The following is a 6,091-nucleotide window of genomic DNA, read 5'->3' on the forward strand; positions in this document are numbered from 1 at the left end:
CCATATATTTATGTCCATTTGTAGAACTTAGAATGGTATTTTAAATTAGTATAGATTTTAGTTGTATTTTTTGTACTTGTGATATACTTATGTTTAGACCAGTGAGTTACTTGCTGAATCCTAGTTTAGAAATATTACTCCTTATGTTAACATTGCTCTTCTGTGGGGAAAATACAAACAACTTAGGTTTTTCAGAAACTATTGAACCATTTTGATATAATTTCCCTGAAAATTTTTTCCTTCATGTGTAAAATGAATAAATTTAAAAGTAGATTTAAGGAAAAAGATCTTCCCTCAAAGTGTCTCTAACTCCTAACTTTAGAAGTTTTTCTTGTTAAATGTGTTTTGTTTTTTTAAACAATAAAGATTTAGGATTATTTATCCACTTGTTTTCTTTACTGTTCCAACATAATGTATTTTCTATTTTGTCTCACTTCTTACACCATTTCTGCTTGTCTTACTGTGCATATAATAAAACTAATACAGAAATTAATCTTCAGATATCATTTAGGTACCTTGACCATTTATTTCATGAACTAGAAATAAAGACTAAACTAACATGATATACATTCCTTATTCTGTGAATATAAAAACCCTAGGAAAATATACATCTACAGCTGGAGTCCTGGTGTGGCACTGGACTACAAGGTCAGTTTGAACCACGAGGTCGGTGGTTCAAAACCACCAGTCACTCCTCTAAAATCTTATACAGGGTCACTGAGTCGGAACCAGCAGCACTTAACAACAAGGCTGACCAGGAGTCAGAAAGTAGGAGGATTTACTGTTGTTATTGTGCTATGTATGAAGTTAAGTGTTCACAATATAAAAATGGGAAGAAACCATTTCAGGTAGAATAGTGAGTGCAAAGCTTCTAAGATGGCAATAAGCTTGGTATGTTCAAAGAACAGAAAAGTCAATATTGCTAAAGTATAGTTGGGAAATGGGTTGAGAAAGATGAAGGTTAGAAGGAAGGTCTGGTTGGTCAATAGAGTACTGCTTTGTTTAGTACTCTATTCATCCAACTTAGTGGCCCTATATAGGGTTATGATTTCCAAGGAATGGCTGGGGAGTTTAAACTGCCAATTTATGGCAAGCAGTTCAGTGCTTATCCTATAGGACCACACCAGGACTTGATAATCAGAACTAGACTAGAGGGCAAAAAAAAAATTCTTTTTTGATAAAGTAAATGAGGGTAAATTGCTACAATTTTATGAACTTGACCTATACTCAAGGAGTCTTCACATCAAGTATCAATGCTATCCCTGCTGTATGCAGGGTAGAGAGGGATGAGCAATTTAGACACTGGCACCCTAAACTGAGGGGGTGATAAAGGCTCAAAGTGACTGGCTTTCAAGTTTTCAAGAAAGAGTTTAGTTTAAGAGTGTGTGGCGGAAGATAAGAGTGCCCACTGAATAATTTTCATCTTGTCTAGATGGGTCTGATGAAAAGAGGATAAGATTCTTACGATTCAACAGTAATTATCATGACTGAGACAGTCACAATTGTAAAGGTAGAAGTTTTGTAACAAAAATGGGGGAGTAGTTCATCCTACATTCCAGGAACAGAGCACCCTAGGACCATCAAGGGAGAAGAGTACAAGCGGAATGCAGGACCCTATCCAGAGAAGCAGCAAATTTACCTAATGCAATATGTTGTTTGATTTCTTGACTGCTGCTTCTGTGAATGTTGATAGTTGATCCAAGAAGAATGAAGTCCTTGACAACTTCTATCTTCCTTCCTTTGATAAGAATGTTATTGGTCCAGTGGTGAGGATTTTTGTTTTCTTTACATTGAGATGCAATGCATACCAAAGGCTGTGCTCTTTGATCTTCATCAGTAAATGTTCTAAAAGTCTTCACTTTAGCAAGGTTGTATCATCTGCATATCGCAGGTTGTTAATGAGTCTTCCTCCAATCCTGATGCCATGTTTTTCTTCAGATAACCCAGTTTCTCAGATTATCTGTTCAACATACAGATTGAATAAGTATGGTGAAAGAACACAACCTTGTCACACACCTTTCTAAATTTTAAACCATTCAGTGTTGCCATGTTCTGTTTGAACAATGCCTCTTAGTCCAGGTACAGATTCCTCATGAGCAAAATTAAGTGTTCCAGAATACTCATACTTTGCAATGTTGTCCATAGCTTGTCATGATCCATACAATAGAAAACCTTTGTGCAGTCAATAAAGCGCAGGTAGACATCTTTCTTATATTCTCTGCTTTCAGTCAAGATCCATTGGACATCAGCAATGATATTCCTCGTTCCATGGCCTCTTCTGAATCTGGCTTGAACCTCTGGAAGTTCTCTGTCAAATCTGTTGCACAAGACCTTTTCAAAGTGTTGAAGAGCAAAAATGTCAGTTTGAGGACTAAGGTGTGCCTGACCCCAGCCATGGTATTTTCAATAACCTCATATGCATGCGAAAGCTGGACAGTGAATAAGCAAGTCTGTAGAATTAATGCATTTGAATTATGGTGTTGGAGAATATTGAAAAGTGACATAGGCTACCAAAAGAACCAATAGATCTGTTTTGGAATGAGTGCAGCCAGAGTGCTCCTTAGAGGCCAAAATGACCAAACTTCATCTCTCATAATTCGGACATATTGTCAGGAGGGACGGGTCAGAGAAAAAGAAGACCCTATGAGATGGATTGGCCAAGTGGCAGCATCGATGGATTCAAGTGTGGCAACAGTAGTGAGGTTGGCCCAAGATCAGGCAGTGTTTCGTTCTGTTGTGCATAAGGTCGCTCTGAGTCAGTACTGACTCAATGGCACCTAACAACAACAACCATCCAGAGAAGCAGTGACATCAGAGATGGCGGCAGAGATGGGGACATGGGAAGAGGGAACAACTGAGGAAGACTGTGAGTTGGTGGTCAGGAGGCAGGCTTGCAGAATGTGCCCTTTGGTGGTTTAAATTATTATATATGCCTGAGTGGTTTTTTATAAAAAAAGAATAGAAATACTGTTAACTGATATTATGGAGGGGATTGTAATCATTATAATGAAACAAAGTGTATGATTGGTTGAATATAAAACTGATGATCTATCTACCCTGTACTTACACTCAAATCACAATAAAAACTTAAAAAAAAAACAAAAAAAAAAAAACAAGACAGGAAAGCCTATGATAGTTGGGACTGTGTAATTCAGAAAGTTCTCAAGAAGAAAAACTCAAATATTCTCCATTAAAATGATCTTAAAAAAAAAAAAGTAGACGCAAGGATACCATGCTATTGCTGTTAATCTACACAAGACAGCATATAAATTTGTACTAGCATATAGAGATAGAAAGATGTCAACAATTAGGTATTTATTTGCTGGTAGATAAGGTGCAAATGGATTCACTTTGAGAAGAAAAATGATCAAAGCAGTACATTCTTTGGCCCAGTATTGGTACAGTGGTGTAGTTGGCTGAAGTGGGGAAGACAAGCAGAAGAACAAGACTATACAGTGAGAGTAACTGAAGATGAAACAAAAGTAAAATTTATAGTGTTCCTTTAAAAATAAACAGAATAAATGTGATATATATGTGATTTGCTTTTTAAAGTTAAATATTTTAGACATAAGAAAATATACAACAAACCCATTATCTCCCTCAAGAAGTAATTACATCAGTTGAAATTCCTTCTAAATCTCCTAAGCACTAAATTCATATTTATCATTCTTGTGCATTCTGTGCTTTCACAATTACCTACAATCAAGCATTGTTGTTTATGCATGTTTTAAAACTTATATAAATGGTACCCTTAATGTATTAGGCAACTTGCTTTTTCCTGATATTTTTGAGATTTATGCATGACACACAAAAATCTTAGCTAATTTTTAGGAATAGTATTCCACTGTCCATTCTCCTGATAAACAATTAGCTTGTGTGTGGGAATAGGCTAAACTGCTGACCCAAGATCAAGTTTCTTAAATAAGTTATTGCTCACATTAAGAGTCACAGAATAATAGTCTAATATTAATATGGATGCTTTCAGGTAGCTCCTTCAGAGTGATTCAAATGTTCATTTTGTGTTCTACCAACCCTTAGGGCCATTTATAATAGGTGCATCTAGTCAGAGAAGGGAAAGCAAGAATGGAGGCACACTGGTTCTTCAAAGTTCCAGTCAAGAAGTGACACCCATTAATTTTTACTCACATTCCACTGGTGAGAAGTTAGCCAGGCACATGCAACACACAGGAAGGGAGAGCACTGGGAAATAAGTCTATTAATTTTCCTACAATCCTATTATTTTAAAAGGTAAAAACAAATTTTGTTAGACAACTGGTGGTCTCTCCACCACAGGGCGTTCCAACACAGGAACTATTCTTTTAGCGCCTATTATAAATGGTACTGAACGAATGGTTCCTGTGTATGTCTCTTATATATGTAGGAGGTGAAGCATTGAGGTTTAGGGAGTAGGTTCAACCTTTCTAGGTACTGCCAAATTGTTTTTAAAGTAGCAATGTACATTCTAAACTATGTGAAAGTTCTTATTGCTTTACCACTTAGCTACACTGGAGTCCTGGTGTGGCGCTGTGGGTTAATGCACCAGTCTGCAAAGCCGTTTGAACTGCAAGGTCAGCGGTTCAAGCTCACCAGCTGCTCCTTGGAAACCCTATACAGGGCCACTATGGGTAGGAATTGACTTGACGGCACTTAACAACAACAAACACTTGATATGTTTTAATTTTTTTAAAGAAACTTTAAAACTCAATAGCATGACTAGAATTGTCTGGTGTCCTATGCTGATCGCTGGCTTCAGGGGGAAAAAAAAAGAAAAGATGTGCCTACAGAGTGCTCTGAATGAGACTGGTAACTTTCCGATATTAATTCTTCTTAATCTCAAATTATTCATTTTAACCAACACAGAGAGTCCAGGAGCTAACAAATTATTAAGACAAATACATTCAGAACTTATTTCAAACTCATACCTATCCCAGTCATCTTCTTACCCCCATAAACTGTGTCAGCAAGGAGTCAAATGGCAGGCCACAGTCAATGAACAACTGGAAACAACATTTTAAGCAAGAGTCATTTATTTATTTTGTCATTACCAAACATTCCCCAAGTCTTACTCACCAGGAATTAACATAGTTTCTTCATTTCTCTTTCCTGGCAACCCTTATCTACTGAAAAGGCTTTTGAGGGCACAACTGCTGATGAAAATGAAAATACCAGGTACTTCACTCATTTCAAAACTACCTCTTCTGTTAGTATCCAAATCAGGTTTCAACGCTCCCTCCTTTACAAGTGATCTTTACAAAAACCCAAGATTTAAAGCTATGTGGAGGAGCATAAAAGTTAAAGATAGGTAACAGCCTTTCAGAATTTGAAAAGGTAGTACATGTCTGTATCAAGGTTGTTGATAAGTAATGTGAGTTGGCTCAGACTCACAGTGAACCCTGTATAGGATTTCCAAGGAGCAGATGGTGGGTTTGAACCGCCGACCTGTCAGTCAGCAATCCAATGCTTACCCTACAGCACCATACCAAGACTCCAAATATCAGGGTTTGTTATTAAGTACCTTCAAGTTGGTTCTGAGCCATAAGGACCTTGTATAGGGTTTCTGAGGAGCGGTTAGTGGTTCTGAACTGCTGACCTTGCAGTTAGCAGTCCAGTGCTTATCCTACAGCGCCAACACCAAGAGACCTATATCATGGTTAAGAAACCCTTATTTTTTATGCAGCATGTGCCACAAAAATAGGCAAGAATATGTAAGACCAGTATTTATGGAAAAGGGGAAGAGAATCCAGAAATATGACAAGAAAGCTGCTAAAACCGATGCGCTAGAGAAAGCCAGCATCAACGAGAAATGGCCTAGTAGACAAAACCAGGTAGGAATGAGGTACAGAAAAAGACATTTCTTTTCAGCTCCACTTAAGTTGTCTACATTAGGTATCAACGTTTCAGGATCAATAATAGGAAAAGAAGTTCATGTAAGGGCAATGTTGTCAGAAATTTCAGAGACAAGAAGATGGCTAGATGATGATTCTTGGGTGTTTTTAGACTACTAAGTGAGGTAAAGTCAAGGGGAGAAGGATTGTGCACCTTGTCTGCTAATATTAGTATATTACCAGGAGCACTGTGCCAAACATCAGGA

This window comes from Chrysochloris asiatica, unplaced genomic scaffold, assembly GCF_000296735.1.
Source record: "Chrysochloris asiatica unplaced genomic scaffold, ChrAsi1.0 scaffold00016, whole genome shotgun sequence".
In the NCBI taxonomy this organism is placed as follows: domain Eukaryota; kingdom Metazoa; phylum Chordata; class Mammalia; order Afrosoricida; family Chrysochloridae; genus Chrysochloris; species Chrysochloris asiatica.